Genomic DNA, 23734 nt, shown 5'->3' with positions numbered 1-23734 from the left:
CCACAGTGGGGGGAAATCCTCGGTTGAGGAAAAAGGAGGTCATATCAGAAGCACCGTCATGGAAGGTAGCATCATCAGAGCAGATGCGTCGGAGACGGAGAAACTGGGAGAATGGAATGGAGTCCTTACAGGAGGTAGGGTGTGAAGAAGTGTAGTCGAGGTAGCTGTGGGAGTCAATGGGCTTATAATAGAATATGGACAGCTGAGTTAGAATTTGTGGAGACTGAAATATGGGATTCCAGCAAAGAGGACACTGGTGAAATTGAGCCAAGAGGTCCAGGTTTTGGGCAGGATGAGGTTCTGATGAGTTGAGCAGTGTTGCAGAAGTCGCAGTCAGGTTTCTTGATGATGGATAAGATCTGGGGTTTGATGCTCAGCTGTGAGTTAAACAAAATCAAAGTTTTGCACAGTCTGACACTACTTGAGTGGTGCAGGAGGTAGATTGGAGTCAATGGCAAGGGAATTGAGTTTGATCCAGAGGTTAAAACCATGGCCTTGATCTTCCTGATTGTTCAGTTGGAGGAAATCTTGACTCATCTATATCTTAAATGTTGGATTGGACAGTCTTGTGTACTTGGGTGGTCATGGGAAGTTATGGAGGGGGAGAACTGGATGTGCTTGCCAGGCACATGGAAGCTGACCCTGTATCAGTGGATGATGTCATTGAGGAACAGCATGCAGATGAAGAAAAGACTGAAAATACATTCTTGTGGAACTGGAGGTGCATGTGTGAGAGTGGTAAAAGAAGATACATTGAGTGTGCTTGGACATATGGGAGTGGAATCACACAGTCCTATTATCTTGCTTTCACCATCATACAATGTATTTTTCTCACTGGGAAACACATTTGGAAAGCAACAGACGTACAATATTGATTTGTTTCACTTCTGACAAGATATTAAATTTGCTATCTCTTGGTGACCGGCTCTGATGATCACATGCTCTGCTGCTTTGGTGTTATCTATGTGCCACTCTGGTTTTGGGTTTGTGCTCCATGCAGTATTACTCCAGCCTTGCTGCATTTCCCATGAGATAATATGGTGGATTTTAGTAAGGAACTTAACTGTTTGAGAACCACAAAAGAACTTCAAAAAAAAAACTATTTACAATAATGCACCTTTTTGATGGTTAATCCACCATTTCTGGATAAATTGCACCTCTAGGTGGCCAGTTGGAAAACGTGTATGTCCATAGGCAGAACCTAAAAGCAAAACTAATTTAAAGAAACAAATTCAAGCAGCAAATTACAGAAATATATAGCACAACAGGTTTATCAACATCTTAAAACTAAAAATGATTTAATGCTTCAGGTCAGAATACTGTTTCCTTATTCTGGTTGCCATGCTTTGAAAGGAAGATACATGTATTGGAAAGGGTGTAAAGAAGGGCAATAAGAGTAATCTTAGAAGTACTATTAATATCAGTTTGGCTCATTTAGTAACACTGCCACCTCTTGTCAGAATATTGTCTGTTCACACCCCACTGTGGACTCGAGCACTTACTAGCCTGATTGCTAAGATAGTAGAGGGAGTGCTGTTATGTCAGATGTGCCCTCTTTCAAATGCAATATTAAACTGAGGCCTTGTTCAGGTGATGTAAAAGGTACCACTCTATGGAGAACAGAGAGTTCTTGTACCCTTCTCCTCACTTCCCCCTTAAATCATGATCACAAAAACATGATCTGGTCATTCATTTAAATATTTATGGGACCCTGCTGTGCACATATTGCTTATATAATAGTGAGTACATTTCAAAACCAGTAATCCATTGACTGTAAAATACCTAAGGTAACATGTTATATTCCGTGTAAATTTAAAATCAGTTTTAGAAATAACATTGTTATTTGAATGATAAACGTTTGGAACAATCTACTTGATAAGATGATGCTAAGTTGGTTGAGTGAAATAGTAGAAAGAAATTTGATAAGTGAAATGGCCTTTTGTAGCTTTTGACTTCCTTGCTTATGATCTTTCTTGGTAAAATGGATAAAGCACCACTAATGTTAAATTTTATTCCCAGCATTTTATTTTTTTGAAAACTGCAAGAATTCAGTACAGTATAAAATAGAGTCTGTACTCAATCAAGGTAATGCATAAAATTACTTCACTCCAGCTGAAGTACAAAGACTGCGGGGAAGACACATGGAATCATTTACGGCATAGAAGGGGGCCATTTGGCCCATCAGGTCCTTGCCAGCTATCCACAGAGCAATCCCATTCCCCCATAGCCCTGCAAGTTTATTTTTTCTTCAAAAGCCCATCCAATTTCCTTTTGAAGTCATTGTCTCCGCTTCTCCCACTCTCATAGGCAGAAAATTCCAATTCATTACCACTTGCTGTGTAAAAAAAGTTCTACCGCACATTCCCCCTGCATCGCTTCCCAAAGCCTTCAATCTGTCCCCTAGACCTTGTACCATCAGTTAATGGGAACAGTCTTTCCTTGTCTAACTTATCTGAGCCTGTTATAATCGTGTACATCTCAATCAAATCTCCCCTCAATCTCCTTTGCTCCAAGGAGAACAGCCCCAGCTTTTCCAACCTAACTTGTAACTAAAATCCCCATCCCTTAAACCATTCTGGCAAATCTCCGCTGAACCCAGTCAAGGACCCTCACAGCCTTCCTAAAGTTTGGTGACCAGAACTGGACGTGACACTCTAGTTGGGACCTAACCAGAGCTTTGTAAAGGTTCAGCATAACTTCCCTGCTTTTCTAGTAAATGCCTCTATTTATGAAGCCCAAGATCCCATATGCTTTGCTCACCACCCTATCAATATGTCCTGCCACCTTCAGAGATCGATGCACATGCACCCCCAGGTCCCCCTGTTCCTGCACACACTTTAGAACAGTGCCAATAAGTCTATATTGTGTTACCACCAGGTGAAGAAGGGGTCTCAGGCTCCCCCTTTCGCCCCTTCTCTGGTTTGACTGCAACAGGATTTATCCTTTTTACACTGATTGAACTTACCACCTCAGTCAGCGCTTGCTCCTGTTCCTCTAAAGTAATTGCAAAAGAACCAATCAGACAGGTTTTCTTGAGTTTAAACAAGAAAGATATAAGTTTATTATTTTTAACACTCTAAACCATTTAAAATTACGAGAAAGACGCTACACATTCATGCACTCAGACACTTGAGAGTCTCACACTCAACTAGATTAGAGGGAAAACAGCTTTGGTGGTTGGAGTAGAGTCCGGAATAAATGGCATTTAAATATTGAATATCTGCATTTGAAATTGTAGTCCTAAGTCCTCGCTGGGCCACGTGCATGGTTGTGGGCTTATTTCTCAGACTCTGGAAGGCAGAAGATGGGGTTTGATCCTTGTCCCCAAGTAATTGGCTGATCTGTAGGTTTGAGGCTTTAGCAGTTGTAGCCGAGACTTCTCTGGATCTTTGCTGGAGAGAGAGAGGGAGAGAGATCTGCTCCCTTGATGGTTTACAGTTACTGTTCTGCTTCTAAGTGACGAGAGCTTAGTCTCTCCAGAGCTGCACAGCAGTCGCATGATGTTCCCAAACCTCTGTGTTTTAACGAGGTCCTTCTGGAATGTTCTCTGAGATTCAAGGCTGTCCCCTCACACTTGGTGGGGGGTTGGCTCTTTCAAAGTCAATGGGTATCGATGGCTCCTGACAACCTTGTTGATGAATCCTTTTCTGGTAATTTAATAAGAGAGCACCTCGTTGTTCTGGCTTGGTTGAATCAGTCATGTTGTCTCCTGTCTACTTTGTCGATACATATGTAAATTGCAGTGGCCATTTTGGCTTCCAGCTTTTCTTTTAAAAAGTTATTTATAACAATCTCCAGTAAAAGTCTATGGCAAGGTGGCAACTGATGAAATTAATATTTCCCATTTGGCATGTAGAGTTTTCATGACAATTGACTCTCCCTGTCTCTTCTGCCAAAAAGTGCAACACCTCATACTTGTCTGTATTAAATTCTCTGTCACTTGTTTGCCCATTCTGTTAGCCTAACTATGTCCTGTTGCAGGCAGTTCTTATCATGCTCACTGTTTGCCACTCCACCAAGTTTGGTGTCTCTAGAAAGTATCTTTTTATACAGGGGATGATCAACAGCTGGCATGTGTTAGAAAGTATGATCAAAACCCTAAAAGCAACTTGCATTTAAATAGTGACTTAAATATAGCAAAGCACCCCAAAGTGCTTCACATTTGGTCAGCACTCTGGACTCTAAAGAAATAGCCAGGTGCTGAGTTTCGAGGAAATGTAAGTAAGTATTCTGGAATAATAAGATGAAATGGGCTAATTCATCTGAAACTAATTTTTAATTGCAGAAGACCGTGTGAATTTGAAGGTGTTTTCCATTATATTTTGTAATCCTGGCAATATAGAATAGAATCCTACAGCACAGAAGGAGGCCTTGTGGCCCATCATGTCTGCCATGCTTTGAATTATTGCTGCCCTTTGCCCACAGCCCTGCAAATTTCTCCTTTTCAACTTTATATCCGATTCCCTTTTCAGGCAGTGCATTCCAGATCATCATAACTCATGTAAAAAAATAAGGTAAAAATATTCTCATTTTCCCATTGGATTTTCTTTTGCCAATTATCCTGAATCTGTCTCCTAATGGTTACTGACCCTCCCGCTAGTGGAAACAGTTTCTCCCCATTTGCTCTAACAAAATCTTGCATGAAGGAAAAAAAAGTTAAAATTTTCAGGGGTGGGAGAGTTTATTTTTTTAAAAAAGAAACTTTGTCTCTGTTATTAAAACTTGAATTGGAATTTAAACTGCTGCCATAGGTTTTTTTTCCTTCAATTTTTTCCCTTCATCTTCTGAAGCTTCTGCCTATCTGAGGTACGGTCTTGCAGATGTTGGCAATGAATGTCAGCAGGCTATTCAATCATGGGAGGATTTAAAATAGTCTGATCCTGTCTTCACCCATTGTCCACACATGTATTTTCTCAGGATTCACTGAACTTTTTAGGCTGATTGAATGAGGAGCAGCTAGCCTTGTCTGTGCTATGAATTGCATCTGGACCTTCCTGGTGTTGCTCATGCAGTGAGGTGGACACTCACCTTGTTGTTGCTGATGGGCAAAGGCTAATGCTTAGTGATCTGATCTGAAGTGGAATCCTCTCTCTCTTTCCCCCCCCCCCCCCCCCTCACAACTTACTTCCTCTGCCCCCAAATCATCTTTGAGCCCATTCTCTGTCCCTTTCTGTCCAGTGTCATTATTTTAGTTTATGACTTATTCCTCCATTCCACTTGTACTTCTGACCTTGCTTTCCATTTGTTTTCTTGAATAAAAAGTCTATTAATTTGGAGCTGAATAATTCAAAATATTTCATAATTTATTTTTCCTGAATACTTATTCCTACCTTACCTAATGTAGATTATTGGATGATTAGTTTTCGTGCAAAAAACTGAATTATCAGGGTTTGATTGTAAATAGGTTGGAGGCATTCCTGGAGGTTGATCATGTGATGTGCTGACTCATACCTAATCGCATGACATCTGATCACATGATTTCTACAAATATTCTACCAATATCTGAAAGTTGACTGTCCTGTAGTTGAGTTTCTTTGCTATTGATTTCACACCAGCAGCTATTGTTGTGAAAAGTTTCAAGAACTAAGAGGCCTTCATGAACAGGTGAAGAAGGGAAACTGAAAGTGGAAGGAACTTTGATTTAACCATTAACTCTCTGAAATTGCGGCAGCTGTAGGAGAGCTACTGTTGACCTTGGTCTCCCTAGGCTGGCGGGGGGCGTGGGGATCAATCACTCTCCTGACGTTTCTACCAGAAGGCAGTCATATATGCATACCAGGTGAAGTCACGGATCATGTGCAATGCTCTGTACATTTCAATATGCGCTGCTTGTGTTCATGTGAACCAAGATGACTGCAGGTCCCTATAAAATCACACCCAAGGGTCATACTTTTAAAAGAGCGGTGAAAATTGAGAAAAAAGTTAAATTAATTTGAGAGTGAATTATAACCTAGCAGGAATTATTTTGACTTCATGTTATGCATTAAGACTTTTTTACAAAAATGTAGAAAATCCAATATGATCTTTCAAAATCAAATGTTTAAAGCTGCCGTTTTCCAGTGATACACTATGGTGGCTATTAACGTTACCCTGAGGGCTTTAAGAACACAGGCTGACTTTGTATTTTCCTCCATGGTGAGTTCCTAATGCCAGATATCCCATACACGGATTGTTTTAGGAGGAAGAGAAAATTAATGGGTGAGCATTGTGTCCAATTCTGGGCACCACACTTTAGGAAGGACGTAAAGGCTTTGGAGAGGGTACAGAAGAAATTTACTAGAATGGTTTCAGGGTTGAGTGATTACAGTTACATGGATAGACTGGAGCAACTGTCGTCCTTCGAGCATAAAAGGCTAAGAGGAGACTTGATGAGGTGTTTCAAATCATGAAGAGTTTTGATAGAATAAATGGAGAAATTGTTTCCAGTGGCTGAAGGTTTGAAAATGAGAGGGCACAAATGTAAGATGATTGGCAAAAAAGCCAGAAATGTTATGAAGAAAAACATTTTTTACAGATGGGGTGTTCAGGCTTTGGAATGCACTGCCTGATAGGATGGTGGATACAGATTTAATAGCAGCCTTCAAAAGGAAATTAGATAAATACTTGAATGAGAAAGAATTTGCAGGGATATGGGGAATGAGCGGGGAAATGGGACTAACTGGATTGCTCTTTGAGAGAGCCGGCACAGTCTTGATGGGCCAAATGCCTGCCTACCTTAGCTGTACTATCCTATGAGTCCTTCTAGTTTGATGTTTCACACCTCCAGGTATCTGTTGGCAAATACCTGAAAGGAAATTAACTTAGATATTGCCTACTCATCCTTTCAGTCAGAGAATGGTATACAAAAAAGGCCTGAAATAAATAAAAATACTTCAACTGCTTATTAAAGGATCAAAAACATGCATTCTGTTCTCGGAGGTCAGGGTCCTAAATTATGCATGTTAGTGAAGAGCTGTTTGCATTTCAATGTTAATATTTGGTTTTCTATCACAGATCGGAATTACCATTTGAGGTTGTGTTGGTTGTGGTCATTCTCTACGAAACAATGAAGTACAGAAGCAAAAGAATTCAGGATTACTTTCATCTGGAACATAATAGTACCTCAAAAATAAACATCATGCTTCCCAAGGTAGTGCAAGAATTAGAAAACAGCAATTCTCAAGTTACCAATATACAATCTGCTAATTTACTTTAGTTCAATACAAATTATTGGATAATTTTGATTTTTACCAATAAATTACCATTTTTGCTGTTATTTACATTGCTTATTTTGAAGTATTAGCTTGGAATTATCAGGTAGTTTGAATATATTTTAAAATAAACAAATTTTAGCTAACTGCTTAGTTAGTTTCCTTCATTTTAATATACTTAAAGGATAAGATCACATGGCTGTATTTGAAGAGGAACAGGGGTATTCAAGTGTCCTGGCCAATATTTGTCCCTCAACCAACATCACTAAAACAGACCATTTATCTCGTATAATAAAAGCAAAATATTGCAGATACTGGAAACCTGAAATTAAAAACAAGAAATGCTGGAAATACTCAGCAGGTCTGGCAGCATCCGTGGAGAGAGAAGCAGAGTTAACGTTTCAGGTCAGTGACCCTTCATCAGAACGGGCAGATATTAGAAATGTAAAAGGTTTCACGTAATGCGGGGGGTTGGGGCAAGAGATAACAAAGGAGGTGTTGATAGGACAGAGGATCACAGAGAATAACTGACCAGAAGGTCATGGAACAAAGGCAAACGGTATGTTATGGTGTGCTGAAAGACAAAGCGTTAATACATAGAGGGTGTGAATAGACTGTAAAGCACTCCAAGCACAAACATTAAAAAAAAACACAGTGGATAGGCACAGTAGAAACAAACTAAAAAAACTAAAATAAAATAACAAAAGAAAAAAATAGCTAAACATAAAGAGGGGGGCCCATCATACTCTGAAATTATTGCACTCAGTGTTCAGTCCGGCAGGCTGTAGCATGCCTAATCGGTGAGATGCTGTTCCTCGAGCTTGTGTTGATGTTCACTGGAACACTACAGCAATCCCAGGACAGAGTTGTGAGCATGAGAGCTGTGGCCAGCAACCAGAAACTCGGGGTCATGCGTATGTACTGAGCGGAGGTGTTCCGCAAAGCGGTTACCCAATCTGCGTTTGGTCTCCCCAATGTAGAGGAGACCAACTGTGAGCAGCGAATACAGTATACTAAATAGAAAGGAGTACAAGTAAATCGCTGCTTCACCTGTAAGGATTGTTTAGGGCCTTGGATAGAGAGGAGGTAAATGGGCGGGTATTACACTTCCTGCAATTGCAGGGGAAGGTGCCATGGGATGGGGACGAGGTGGTGGGGGTAATGGAGGAGTGGATGAGGGTGTTGAGGAGGGAACGATCCCTTCGGAATGCTGACAGGGGAAGGGATGGGAAAATGCGTTTGGTAGTGACATCACGCTGGATGTGGCGAGGATGATCCTTTGGATCTGGACATTGGTGCGGTGGAATGTGAGGACAAGGGGAACCCTATTGCAGTTCTGGGAGGGAGGGGAAGGTGCGGGAACTGGACAGGACATGGTTAAGGGCCCTGTCAACCACTGTGGGGGGGAATCCTCGGTTGAAAAAGGAAGACATAGCAGAAGCAACTGTTGTGGAAAGTAGCATCATCAGAGCAGATGCGTCGGAGACATAGAAACTGGGAGAATAGAATGGAGTCCTTACAGGAAGGATGTGAAGAAGTATAGTCGAGGTAACTGGGAGTTGGTGGGCTTATAATGAATATTAGTAGTCAGCCTATCCCCAGAGATGGAGACAGAACAGTCGAGGAAGGGAAGGGAAGTGTCGGAGATGGACCATGTGAAGGTGAGAGAAGGGTGGAAATTAGAAGCAAAGTTGATTTAAGTTTTCTAATTCGGGGCGGGAGCAGGAAACTGCGTCGATACAGTCATTAATGTACTATAAAAAGAGTTGGGGGAGGAGGCCTGAATAGGACTAGAACAAGGAATGTTCGACATATCTCACAAAAAGAGAGCCATAACTAGGACCCATACGGGTACCCATAGCAACACTTTTTACTTAAGGGAAGTGAATGGAGTTGAAGGAGAAGTTGTGCAACATGAGAACAGGTTCAGCCAGGCGGAGGAGGGTAGTGGTGGATGGGGACTCTTTGGGCCTCCGTTCAAGGAAGAAGCGGAGAGCCGTCAAACCATCCTGGTGGGGGATGGAGGTGTAGAGAGATTGGACTCCATAGTGAAGAGGAGGCGGTATGGGCCAGGAAACTGGAATGACGTAGGGCATCAGAAGAGTCATGGATGTAGGTGGGAAGCGACTGGACCAAGGAAGAAAAGATGGAGTCAAGATAGGAAGAAATAAGTTCAGTGAGGCAGGAACAGGCTGAAACAATGGGTCTGCTGGGACAGTCCTGTTTGTGGATTTTGGGAAGGAGTTTGAAGCAGGCTGTTTGGGGCTGTGGGACTATGAGGTTGGAAGCTGTAGGGGAAACATCTCCAGAGGAGATGAGATCAGTGACAGTTCTGTGGACACCTACATCCGTGACCTACATCCGTGAATGTCAGCATTCCGAAGGGATCATTCCCTCCGCGACACCCTCTTCCACTCCTCCATTACTCCCACCACCTTGTCCCCTTCCCACGGCACTGTCCCCTGCAGTCACACGAGGTGTAATACCTGCCCATTTACCTCCTTTCTCCTCACTATCCAAGGCCCCAAACACTCCTTTCAGGTGAAGCAGCGATTTACTTGTACTCCTTTCAATTTAGTATACTGTATTCGCTGATACAATGTGGTCTCCTCTACATTGGGACACCAAACGTAGATTGGGTGACTTTTGCGGAACACCTCCACTCAGTCTGTAAGCATAGCCCCAAGTTTCTGGTTGCAGGCCATCTCAACAACAGCACCCCGCCCCCCACCACCCCCATCCCCGCTCTCATGCTCACGTCCCTGTCCTGGGATTGCTGCAGTGTTCCAGGGAACATCAACGCAAGCTTGAGAAACAGCATCTCATTTAGGCACATTACAGCCTGCCGGACAGAACATTGAGTTCAATCATTTCAGAGCATGACTTTTTATGTTTGTTTATTGTTTTTTATTTGGTTATTTTAGTTTAGTTTTTTTAGTTTGTTTCTACTGTGCCTACCCACTGTTTCTGTTTTTAATGTTTGTGCTTGGAGTGCTTTGTGCTTTACAGTCTATTCACACCCTCTCTGTATTAACACTTTGTCTTTCAGCACACCGTTAACATACCATTTGCCTTTGTTCCATGACTTTCTGGTCAGTTATTCTCTGATCCTCTGTCCTATCAACACCTCTTTTGTTATCTCTTGCCCTACCCCCTGCTTTACTTTCTTAAAACCTTTTACATTTCAAATATCTGCCAGTTCTGATGAAGGGTCACTGACCTGAAATGTTAACTCTGCTTCTCTTTCCACAGATGCTGCCAGACCTGCTGAGTCTTTCCAGCATTTCTTGTTTTTATTTCATTTATCTCATTGCTGTTAGAAGGACTTTGCTTTGTGCATTTTAGCTGTCCTATTTGGCTACATTACCAGAGTGACCACACCAAGTACTTAATTGGCTGTGAAGCATTTTGTGATGTCCTGAGGTTATGAAAGGTACTATATAGATGCAGGCTTGCTCTTCTAACGTTTCTTTTGTATTGTGCCCAATTGCAGGTTGATAAGAAAAGGACTCTTGACAATTTTTGAAAACCATCAACCTTCCTTTTTTAAAACAAAGAAACTGGACGATGGGGAAAATATTCTGAAAAATTCCAAATTATGAATATAATAATCAGCAATGCAAAGTTCCAATAGCTTGCATATGTTTGATCATCTGGTGAAGGATACAAGGATATGTGCTGGTGACTTTAGTGGGGACAAAAGATACCTGTATGGTAAGCATTTCACACACTTATTTTCATTTGAAATTTGTTGTTAATTTTCACCTGTATACAACTGATTTGTGCTCATTTTTCAAACCGGTAGTTTACTTCTATATGAGCCAGACTCACCCAGTGCTGGCGGCTTCTACTTAAGATCAAAATATTTATTGCATTTTATGGTTACCACTGACGATGCAGTTTGTAAGGACCCTGGAATAACCCATGGTGTCATTGGCACCCACTTAAACTTTTATATTATGTCATAGAAAGTGAATGTTGATGCGCAGGGCAGGCTCTAGTTGCCCAGAAGCCGTTAGAGAAGAGGGAAAAAAACAAGTTGACACCAAGGATGTAGATCGACCTGCCACCATAGTTTTCTAAAAGTGGATTCCCACACCAGGGCAGTTTTCTCTGTTCCTCTTGCTGCGTGCCTCATCGCACCAACCACTGTGCCCACAGTCTTGGCTATAATTATATTCTATATCTTATAAATGTCTTTAATTTCTTTCATATCTCCCATTGTGTCTTATTAATATCATGGCTGACTTTTAAGCCAGGTCATTCTATTTGCTTGTGTTTTTCCCTCCTTCCACTTTGTTCTGTTTCTTTTTAAATGCTGTTCCTCTAATATTTTCCAGTCTTGACAAGGGTCTGCAACTGATACATTAACTTGTATGTTTTCTCCAGATGTTTCTGATTTCTAACATGCGCAGTTTCTGCTTTCTGTATTTTTTATAAATTTAATATGTCTTGGGGGACCACATGTGTAGGAAGTGTCTCCAGCTGTTTGAGCTCAAGCTCAGGATTTCCAAGCTTGAGGGGCAGCTGTCATCATTGCGAGCATCAGTGAGCAGGAAAGTTTCCTGGATTATACATTCCAGGAAGTTGTCACCCACAAGCAGTGAGGGTTCAGGATACTAGATAGGTGGCCATCCGGAAGAGTAGGAGGAGGCAGGAGGTTGTGAAGCCTTAGGGGTGTGTGCCACTCTCAAACCAGTACTCTGGCTTAGGGATTATTGGAGGTGACAACACTGTGAAGGAGTGCGGTCCAGACCAGTGGGAAAGGTACTGCACAGAAGGAAACTGCAAAGAGTCAAAATGCAATTGTTATAGGAGATTCCAGAGTTAGAGGGACAGAGCAGCATTTCTGTAACCGTCATCATATGTCCCGCATAGTGTGTTGCCAGGGTAAAGGACAACATGGAGAGGGTGCGTAATCTGCAGGGTAAAGAGTGAGATATACCAATGACCTAGAGAGAGCAGGTATTGAGGTCCTACAGTCAGATTTTCAGGAGCGAGGGAGAAAGTTTAAAAAGTAGGTCCTCGAAGGTTACTCCCAATGCCATGCACTAGCGAGCGTAGAAATAGGAAGATGGGGAGGATCAGTGTGTGGCTTGAGGCATTGAGCAGGAGGGAGGTCTTCAAATTCTTGGGTCATGGGGACCAGTTCTGGGGCAGGAGGCACTTATTCAAAAGGGACAGGTTGCACCTTAACAGGATTGTGACCAATATCCTCACAGGGAGGTTCACTAATGTGGTTTAAACTGAACTGGCAGGGGTATGGGTACCAGTATATAGAAGTAGAAAAGAGGAATAAGGTGCATAAAGGAGTGAGTGTGTTGGATAGTATGAGAGAAGGAAGTAGTACCATGTTGGATAGCAGACTAAGAAGGACGATGAGGTATACAAAGACAGGTTTACAGTGCATTTATGTAGATGCACAAAGTATGATGAATAAGATTACTGATCAACAAGCAGAAATAGCCGTGCGGGAATATGATGTAGTGGCAATAACGGAAATGTGGCTTAAAAATGGTGAGGATTGGGCACTTAATATTTGAGGATACAAAGTATTCAGAAAGGATAGGGAAGGAAAAAAGGGAGGTGGGGTGGCAGCACTGATTAGGGAAGACATTGTATTGTTGGAAAGAGGATGTCCTTGAGGGGGCAAAGACAGAAACCATTTGGCTAGAGTTCAGAAGCAAAAAGGGGTTAATCATGCTACTAAGGTATTCTATAGACCTCCAAATAGTGAGAGATCGAACAGCAAATCTGCAGGGAAATCACAGATGTGCAAGAACTATAGAGTGGTACTAATGGGGGTCTTTAGTTACCTAAATATCGACTGGGATAATGTTATAGAGTAAAGAGAAAGGAGGGGGAGAAACTGTTGAAATGTGTTCAGGAGAACAACCTTCACCAGTATGTTCTCGGTTTAGGAAGGAGGCATTGCTGGATTCGGTGCTGGGGAATGAGGTGGACCAAGTGTCTGTGAAGGAACACTTGGGTAAGAGTGATCATTTATCATAATATTTAGATTAGCAATAGAGAATAGAAAGGAGCAATGTGAAGTAGAACTTCTAAATTGGAAGAGGGCTAACTTCAATAGGATGAGAGGGTTTCTAGCCAGGATAAAATGGAGCCAAAGATTGACAGGAAAAACTGTATTGGAGAAATGGGTGATCTTTGAGGAGATGTTTCAGGTACGGGGGTAGATGGAAGTGTGGAATTGAAACACAAACAGATCAGCCATGATCTTATTGAATGGGGGAGCAAGTTTGAGGGGCCGAATGGCCTACCTCTGCTCCTAATTTGTATGTTCAGGCTAGTTACATTCCAACAAGGGTGAAAGGTTAAGGGAACTGAAGCTGGGTCTCCTTGAATGATGAAAGAGATAAAGAATATGATGAAATAAAAAAAGAGGTTGTATGATGGATGCCAGGTGACTTTCAAGCGAGAAGCAGGCCATATACAATAAGTTGAGAGGGGACGTGAAGAGGAAAGTATGACTGGCAGAGAGAATATGAGAATAGAATGGCAGTTAGCATAAAAGGGAACCCAAAAATCATCTACTAACATATAAATATTAAGTGATAATAAGAGGTGGGGTGGGGCCTATTAGGGACAAAGAGGGTGATATATGCTTAGAGATGCAGGGCAAGGCTAGAATACTTAATGAATACTTTGTATCAGTGTTTTCTAAGGAAGAGGATGCTGACAAAATAGCGGTAGAGGCGGAGATGGATGAGGTGAAAATTGATGGACATGATGTACTGGAAAAGCTGGCTATGTTAGAGTAGATCCATTGCCTGGTCCGGATGACTTGCATCTCAGGTTGATAAAGGAAGTGCAAGTGGAGATATCGGAATGGCTTGCTATAATCTTCCTTGGATATGGGGGAAGTGTCAGAGGATTGGGAACATTGGCAGTTGTGACACCTTTATTCAAGAAAGGGCGTAAGGATTCCAGAGATGAGGGGTTTGTCTTATGAAGAGAGATTGAGCAGTTTAGGCCTTTTACTTTCTAGAGTTTAGAAGAATGAGAGGAGATCTAATTGAGGTATATAAGATGATTAAGGGGATCGACAAAGTAGACGTAGAGAGGATGTTTCCTCTGGTCGGGCAATCTAGAACAAGAGGTCATAGTGGGTAGCAGATTTAAAACAGAGATGAGGAGAAATTACTTCTCTCAAAAGGTTGAGAGTCTGGAATTCACTACTCCAGAGTGTGGTGGATGCTGGGACATTGAGTAAATTTAAGAAGGAGATAGACAGATTTTTAATTAGTAATGGGTTGAAGGGTTATGGAGAACAGGCAGGAAAGTGGAGTTGAGGCCGAGATGAGATCAGCCATGATCGTATTGAATGGCGGAGCAGGCTCAAGGGGCTGAATTGCCTACTCCTAGTTCTTATGTTCTTATGTAAGGACATTCCAACTAACGACAGGCTGGTCAGCTTAATACCTGTGGTGGGTCACATTTTAGAAACAATAATCGGAAAAAATCAACAGGCACTTGGAGTGGTTTGAGTTAGTTAGGGAGAGCCAGCACAGATTTGTAAAATGCAGATTGTTCTTGACTAATTGTTTTTTTTTTGATGAAGGGACAGCAGTGGATGTTATCTCTATGGATTTTAAGAAAGCTTTTGACAAGTGTCACATGAAATCCTGGTTAACAAAATTGAGACTCATGGAATAGGAGGTTCAGTATCAGCTTGGATAAATAATTGGCTTAAGGACAGAAATCAGCAAGTTGTGGTAAATGGTTGTTTTTCAGACTAGAGGATGGTAGAGAGTGGTTTTCCCCAAGGTTCTGGAACTCACTGCCTATGAAGTGGTGGAAGTGGAAACGAGGAATTATTTCAAAAGGAAATTGGATGGGCAGTTGAGGGGAAATAAACTTACAGGGATGGAGGTGGGGAATGAGTCTAATTGGATTGCTCTACAGAGAGCCTGCATGGACTCGATGTGCCTAATGGCCTCCTGTGCTGTTAAGACTCTGAAATGTTAATAATGTGGAATTGAATGTAAATTTTGACCTGCAGCAGTGTTTTATTTTTGGTGGCTACATAGTTGCCAGTGAAGTACTTTACTTACTGTAGTTTCATTTCATTTTTTAAATGTTGAATACTTGTGTATTTTCCAGGGGATTCTGCTGGGCCACTGGTTTGCAAAAGGAGAGAATTGAAGGATTACTTTCCTTGGCAAAGATTGCGATGGCTAGATTGTGCCGAATGTTTGCGCAAGGATTTCCAGCTATACCTCCTGGATCATAACCAGGGGTAAAAAATCATGTCGTTCTGCAAATTACTGAAAACCATCTGGTGAAAAGGGATGTGAAAACTGGGAAACATTTTCTCGGTTGTTTTTGCATATATGAAATAAATGTTTGAATTATTATTACATTTTAAGTGTGTATCTTTGGTGTTTTAGATGATTTTTTGCTGTACTGGTAAATGAACTATTTCTCCATAAATTCATTGGGATCAGTAAATGGTGTCTGAATCTGAACTCAATCCAAGTCAAACCCATATTTGCAGTAATTCGTTCTCTCAGTTCGGATGCTTTTCTGATCAGTGCAACACTGCCTTGATAGACTTTTGTCACACAAATTTAATACACCATACTCGAGGCTGGTATGGAGATGTGAGTGCAAGAAGATAGTGCTATGTACTAAAAAGAAACTCCAATTAAAGATATTGAGGCCACAATGTTTCCTGGGACTGTGGGTAGGGATACACACTCTTACATATGCGCACATCTTTAATATTACAAAATAGAAAAATATTGAAGCCATATTTCATTAGAAACTAAAACCATGCATAGAGTCTAGTATAGTCAACTGGGCTTAGCGGTCACGCTAGCCTGTGAGTCAGAGCTCATGGATTTAAGTGCTGTTCCATAGACTTAAGCACAAAATCTCGACTGACATTTAATTGCAGTACTCAGGGGAATGCTACTTTATAGGAAGTAATATCTTTCAGATGACATACTAAACTGAGGCCCTGACTAACTGTTCAAGTGGAGATATAAGATCCCACAGCATTAGTTGAAGAACTGGGACATTCTCCCAGTATTTTGGCCAAGATTTATGATCAATGACCATCACCAAAGGAGATTAATCATCTTTGTGAGACCTTGCTATGTACAAATGCATTGCTATATTTTCCTACATAACAGCAGTAACTACACTTCAAAACTAATTAATTGGTTGTGAAGCACTTTGTGACGTTCTCAGGATGTGAAAGTGCTATATCAGTTTCAAAACCACTCATAAGGAGGCACTGTTCTCATTAAAAAGCTTTAGGCAAACATTTTTTGCTTTTGCAGGCAGACAATTTGAATCACTTCAGACCACATCTTAAGGTTACTTGTCTGTTACGATCATGGTACAATACTCCATGGCCTGTCTCTCCAAACAAAATCTTGTCAAACACTTTTTTGTGAAGATAGCACCCCTTTAATAGTGATAAATGTAAAATGTTGGGTGTCTAAAGTATGTGCATGTTACTTTCAGTTTGTTTGTCAATATGTTGACAATCAGAACTGATAGGTTCATTTTCTTTACCAGCTGTGTTTTATATAAAATTCCATATAGAATATTCTTGCCAAATTATGCATGTTTTCAAAACTGCTGTTATGCCACAGTAACAGCATGTTTCAGCACCTTTCATCCCTAGTGGACCATTTTGCCAAAGAAAATAAAGTCATCAATCAGTTAGAGACCCAAATGGTTAGAAATATGTATTGCTACAAATGTGTTTTGGCCCAGTTCCTGAAATATCTTGCTTTCTAACAGGTATTCAGTTCTGAGTACCGATGGGAAGAAGGGTTCCTCTGTTGAGTGTCGTGAGGGTCATGACCGGAACATCATGGGTGACTCAGCTGTGCTGGGAGGGAGGAAAAAGGACAAGAGAGCAATGGTGGTAGGGGATTCTATGATTAGAGGAACAGCTACAGAGCATTCTGGAGGGTGAGGGTGCACAGCTGGCGGTTGTGGTCCACGTTGGTACCAACAATATAGCAAGAAAGAGAGATAGGGTCCTGCAGGCTGAGTTTAGAGAATTGGGAAAGAGATTAGCAAGCAAGACAAAAAGGGTAATAATCTCCGGATTACTCACAAGGCAACGTGCTAGTGCGTTTGGTAATAGGAAGATACACCAGACGAATGCGTGGCTGGAGAGATGGTGCAGGAGATATTTCTCTGGTATTGGAACAAGTTCTGGGGTAGGTAGGACCTGTATAAGCCGGATGGTGCGCACCTGAACAGGACTGGAACAAATATCCTTGCCGGAAGATTTGCTAGTGCTGTTGAGGATGGTTTAAACTAGATTGGCAGGGGGATGGGAACCTGAGCCTAGTCTTAGGGCAATTTCAGGGCAGGAAACAGGACGCAAAAAATTATCAAAATTGGCAAGTGACTAAAAGAAGAAGAAAAGGTTAAAAAGTGTGTAACAGGAATTGGGCAGCATTAAAGGGTATTTAAATGCAAGGAGTAGTAAATAAAGCAGATGAGTTGAGATCAGATAGATCAACACAATATCGTTGCGATAGCGGAAACTTAGCTTGAGGGGCAAGAATGGCAGCTCAACGCCCCTGGATTTAGTGTAATCAGGTGTGGTAGGGCGATAAAAAGGCTGGGGGGTGTTGATGGGGGTGTAGCATTATTAGTCAAGGAATCAATAACAGCTTTGAGGCGGGTTGATATTTATTTATTTAGAGATACAGTGCTGAAACAGGCCCTTCAATCCACTGAGTCTGTGCTGACCATCAACCACCCATTTATACTAATCCTATATTCCCCTACCTATACTAGGGGCAATTTATAATGGCCAATTTACCTATCAACCTGCAAGTCTTTGGCTGTGGGAGGAAACCGGAGCACCCGGCAAAAACCCACATGGCCACAGGGGGAACTTGCAAACTCCATACCCAGAATTGATCCCGGGTTACTGGAGCTGTGAGGCTGCGGTGCTAACCACTGTGCCACCCATATGTTAAATGAATCATCAAACGAGGTGATATGGGTGGAGCTCAGACATAAAAAGGGGGCAGCAGCATTACTGGGAGTGTACTATAGACCCCCAAATAGTGACAGGGAGATAGAGAAACAAATATGTAGGCAAATTTCTGAGTACAATAACTTTAGGGTGGCAATGGTTGGGGATTTCAACTACCCCAATATCAACTGGGATGCAAACAATGTGAAGGACACGGGACAAAATTCTTGAACAGCATTCAAGAGTACTTTTTTAGCCAGTACATAACAAGCCCAATGAGAGGGAGTGCAATTCTAGATTTAGTTTTCGATAATGAAGCTGGGAAAATGGATGAAGTAACTGGGTGACCATTTTGGAGATAGTGACCATAATACAGTTAGTTTTAGCATAATCATGGAAAAGGACAAAGATAAAACAGGAGCAAAGGTTCTAAATTGGGGGAAGGCAAATTTTACAAAACTTGAGGTGACCTGGTGAAGGTGGACTGGATAAAACTACTTGAAGGAAAATCAGTGGCAAACCAGTGGGAGGCATTCAAGAACGAAATACTACAGGCATACTGTAGGCATATCCCCACAAAGATAAAGGGTGGTACTGCCAAATCTAGAGCCCCCTGGTTATCTAGAAGCCTACAGGGTACGTTAAAGCAAAAAAAAGAAAGCTTATGATGATCACAAATATCTTAATACTTTAAAAAGCCTAGAGGAGTATAGAAAGTGCAGGGGTGAAGTAAAATCATGGAAAACCCGAAGATATTTTATCAGTACATTAAGAGTAACAGGATAACTAAGGAAAGGGTAGGGCCTAACAGAGATGTACAGGGGAACTTGTGCGTGGATGCAGATGATGTGAGCAGGGTTCTAGTTTTTTGTCTCTCTTTACAGAGGAGAGGTTGATGCAGACATTGCAGTTAAAGAGGAAGAGTGAAATGTTAGATAAGATAAGATAAGCATAATGAGAGAGGAAGTGCTTGAGGCTCTGACATCCCTGAAAGTGGATAATTCACCAGGACCGGATGTTTTGCATCACAGGCTGTTAAAGGAAGCAAGGGAGGAAATAACGGATGTGCTGAGGATCATCTTCAAATCCTCACTAGATACAGGTGCGGTACCAGACAATTGGAGGTCTGTGAACGTTGTACCATTGTTTAAAAAGGGTGCGAGGGATAAGCCAGGTAATTATAGGCCAGTCAGTCTGACCTCGGTGGTGGATAAATTGTTAGAATCTATTCTGAGGGTCAGGATAAACTGCCACTTGGAAAGGCACGGATTAATCAGGGATAGTCAGCATGGATTTGTTAAGGGAAGGTCATGTCTTACTAACTCGATTGAGTTCTTTGAGGAAGTAACAAGGAGGATTGATGAGGGTAGTGCAGTTGATGTGGTTTACATGGATTTTATTAAGGCATTTGACAAGGTCCTGCATGGCAGACTGGTCAGTAAAATTAAAGCCCATGAGATACAGGGGAATGTGGCAGGTTGGATCCAGAGTTGGCTCAGTCACAGGAAACAAAGGGTAGTAGTCAACAGATGTTTTTGTGAATGGAAAGCAGTTTCCAGTGGTGTTCCACAGGGCTCAGTGTTGGGTCCCTTGCTGTTTGTGGTGTATATTAATGATTTGGACTTAAATTTGGGAGACATGGTTGGGAAATTTGCTGATGATATAAAATTGGCCGTGTAGTCAATAGTGAGGAGGAGAGTCATGGACTCCAGAATGATACCAATGGTTTGGTTGAGTGGGCAGAAAAGTGGCAAATGGAATTCAATCCTGAGAATTGTGCGGTGATGCATTTGGGGAGGGTAAATAAAGCAAGGAAATATACAATAAATGGGAGGTTATTAAGAGGTGTAGAAGAAGTGAAAGACTTTGGAGTGCATGTCCACAGGTCCCTGAAAGTGGCAGGACAGGTAGATAGCATGGTAGATAGGGTGGCGCAGTGGTTAGCACCGCAGCCTCACAGCTCCAGCGATCCGGGTTCGGTTCTGGGTACTGCCTGTGTGGAGTTTGCAAGTTCTCCCTGTGACTGTGTGGGTTTCCGCCGGGTGCTCCAATTTCCTCCCACAGCCAAAGACTTGCAGGTTGATTGGTAAATTGGCCATTGTAAATTGCCCCTAGTGTAGGTAGGTGTTAGGAGAATTGTGGGGATGTGGTAGGGAATATGGGATTAATGTAGGATTAGTATAAATAGGTGGTTGTTGGTTGGCACAGACTCGGTGGGCTGAAGGGCCTGTTTCAGTGCTGTATCTCTCTAAGAAGGCATATGGATTGCTTTCCTTTATTGGCCAAGGTATAGAGTACAAAAGCAGTGATATGATGCTGGAGCTGTATAGAGCGCTGGTTAGGCCGCAGCTGGAGTATTGTGTGCAGTTCTGGTCACCACATAACAGGAAGGACGTAATTGCTCTGGAGAGAGTGCAGAGGAAATTTACAAGAATGTTGCCAGGGCTTGAGGGTTGCAGCTTTGATGAAAGATTGGATAGGTTGGGGTTGTTTTCCCTGGAATTGAGGAGGCTGAGGGGTGACTTGATTGAGGTGTATAAAATAATGAGGGGCCTAGATAAAGTAGACAGTAAGGACCTGTTTACCCTGGTGGGGTTGGTTACCTGGGGACACCGATTTAAGGTGATTGGTAGAAGGATTAGAGGGGGCATGAAGAGAAACTTTTTCACCCAGTGGATGGTGGGTATCTGGAATTCACTGCCAGGATCGGTGGTGGTAGCAGAAACCTTCAATTCTTTTAAAAGGTACCTGGACATGCATCTAAGATGCTGTAACCTGTGGGGCTATGGACCAGGTGCTGAAAGTGGGATTAGTTTGGGTGGATAGCCTATTCGGCTGGCATAGACACGATGGACTGAATGGCCTCCTTCTGTGCTGTATTTTGTTCTATGTTCTACCCCTTACAGTTTTTTTTCTGGTAGAAACGCAGGAACAGGGATAGGCTATTCACCCCCTCGAACCTGTTCCACCATTCAGTTAAATCATGGCTGATTTGTACTCCATTTATACACCTTGATTTCATAACCCCTAATATACTTGCCTGACAAAACCGATGCATCTCAATTTTGAATTTTCAATTGACCCCCAGCTTCAGCAGTGTTTTGGAGGTAAGTTGATCTTCCTGGTCCCACCAAAAAGCGATTAAAACATGTCCTTCACCAGTTTTTTTATTCATTCATGGGATGTGGGCGTTACTGGCCAGGCCAGCATTTATTTCCCATCCCCAATTGCCCTTGAGAAGGTGGTGGTGAGCTGCCTTCTTGAACCGCTGCAGTCCATGTGGGGTAAATACACCGACAGTGCTGTTAGGAAGGGAGCTCCAGGATTTTGACCCCAGCGACAGTGAAGGAACGGCGATATAGATCCAAGTCAGGATGGTGTGTGGCTTGGAGGGGAACATGCAGATGGTGGTGTTTCCATGCATCAGCTGCCCTTCTCTTTCTAGGTGGTAGAGGTTGTGGGTTTAGAAGGTGGTGTCTAAGGACCCTTGGTGCGTTGCTGCAGTGCATCTTGTAGATGGTACACACTGCTACAACTGCGTCGGTGGTGGTGGAGGGAGTGAATGTTTGTGGATGGGGTGCCAATCAAGCAGGCTGCTTTGTCCTGGATGGTGTCGAGCTTCTTGAGTGTTGTTGGAGCTACACCCATCAAGCTAAGTGGAGAGTATTCCATCACACTCCTGACTTGTGCCTTGTAGATGGTGGACAGGCTTTGGGGAGTCAGGAGGTGAATTACTCGCTGCAGAATTCCTAGCCTCTGACCTGCTCTTGTAGCCATGGTATTTATATGGCTACTCCAGTTCAGTTTCTGGTCAATGGTAACCCCAAGATGTTGATAGTGGGGAATTCAGCGATCGTAATGCTATTGAATGTTAAGGGGAGATGGTTAGATTCTCTCTTGTTTGCGATGGTCATTGCCTTGCACTTGTATGGTGCGAATTTACTAGTATTTACTGAGCAAACTTCAGTTTTACATTAAGGTAGGCTGATCAAAACCCAAGCATAAATGGGCCAAATATGCACTGTACCTCAAAATTGTAATCTAGATCCTATTTATGTCCCACCTGAAACAGGTGCTCTGGCCGCCCATCTCCAGACCCCACTCAAGATGGCAGTAGTCAGTTCGCCAGTTTAAACAAAGCAGTAAGTGGCCAATGCCATTTTTGGGCTGCAACTGCCCATTCCTGTTGAGCAAAGAGTTACAGTTGACTCAGTGCCGACATCAAATTCGGTTAATAACACATTTCCTTATTTTGGTTTGGGCCCTTAATCTACTAATATTGAAAAATGACATAATCTGCCCAGAATGAAGAAGATCTCGTTCAAATCTGGTGTGCCGTTGACCAGCATAGCTTCTAAAAAACAAAAAAAACCCTCGGCTTGTATCCAGCCTTGCTTCGTGCTATTTTTTATGTGGAATATATCAGTTGCATTACCATTAACAGGTGAAGTTGAACTTAAACTAATGCTCTTATCAGGATAGCCAGACTGAGCACCTTCCAGATTTTTACTAACCTCGATAAAGGGCTTTGCCAATTACAAAGGTTGATGTTGCCACAGGCACTTTATACATTGTTATGACCGAGGCAGGAGGAGTGCGCCGTCTTTTTTAGTTCCACTTCTCCACAAGCCACAACATCTATTTAAATATTTACCTGGTTACCGATACAGCCAATCTATACTCTATGTTTTTATCCCAGAACAAAATACACCAACCAGGTTTCTTTAATAAACCACAAAATTAGCAGTTTATTATAAAACAAGACTAAACCAGTACTGAAGCAAAGCATGAACACTCCGATTAAAATATGAGATTTCCCTTTTTAAAAACTCCCCAACTACAAGCACAAGCACTGCAAAAAATACAGAAATGCTCTCTGCAGCGATCTGTTATTAAAAAAAAGACCAAAAAACCTACTTTGGCCAAATATTTGCTAATTCTTGACAAAAAAAAAGGTATGGAAGGAAGTCAGTTGTCCCTTTCTTTGGTCTGGCATCCGGGTATATGGAGACGGGTCATTTCAGAAGCCATCCGTTCTGGAAATGTCAAGAAAAGAATTATTCTAGTAGGCTTTCTAGAAGAAATGTGGCAACAAGGCTTTTTTGCCAGCACACACTTGAATCACAGGATTGTTTCCAGCTCCTCAGGAGCTATCCAACACCAGGGATTTTTTTCCCCACACTGGATCCTGGCAGGATTTCTTCAGAAAGGTAGAGGAGGAGGTGAACGGGGTTATTTCTCCTTGGCAGGAAAACACCAACTGTCTTCAAACAGTTCATACCAGAACTAAAACTGAAAACAATGTTCAAACCTCAAACCGTGAGTCGACCTCCTGACCTCCATACATCTTGACATGTGGCTTCTCTGTAACCATTTCTTTTCAGGTCACCAAGGTTTCTGCTGTTTTCTGAGCCTAAATCACAGGTGGCCTCCAGCACAGGTCGCTTTCAAACAACATCTTGTCCTGTCGGTGAACTTGGTTAAAACAACACCCATGGAATCTTTTCAGTTTTAACGCAAGTTCTCAAAAATATAAAAATATTAAAAATAGTGGTAGCACTTTTGT

General features: G+C 42.1%; 1 protein-coding gene across 2 annotated transcripts in view; it reads left to right on the top strand.

The window, feature by feature from the left end:
• LOC137351619 (cold-inducible RNA-binding protein-like) overlaps positions 1–15549 on the top strand; it is a 46510-nt gene extending 30961 nt beyond the window's left edge. For both annotated transcript variants that reach the window (XR_010969527.1, XR_010969528.1), the window contains exons 8-10: positions 6994–7129; positions 10684–10904; positions 15315–15549. The gene's annotated coding sequence lies outside the window, so the exon portion shown is untranslated. The remainder of the gene's footprint in view (positions 1–6993; positions 7130–10683; positions 10905–15314) is intronic.
• The last annotated feature ends 8185 nt before the right edge of the window (positions 15550–23734 follow it).

The sequence above is a fragment of the Heterodontus francisci genome, chromosome 36 (genome assembly GCF_036365525.1).
Source record: "Heterodontus francisci isolate sHetFra1 chromosome 36, sHetFra1.hap1, whole genome shotgun sequence".
Taxonomy (NCBI): Eukaryota; Metazoa; Chordata; class Chondrichthyes; order Heterodontiformes; family Heterodontidae; genus Heterodontus; species Heterodontus francisci.
Note: the sequence above shows the minus strand (reverse complement) of the source record. Positions and strands in the feature narration are given on the sequence as shown.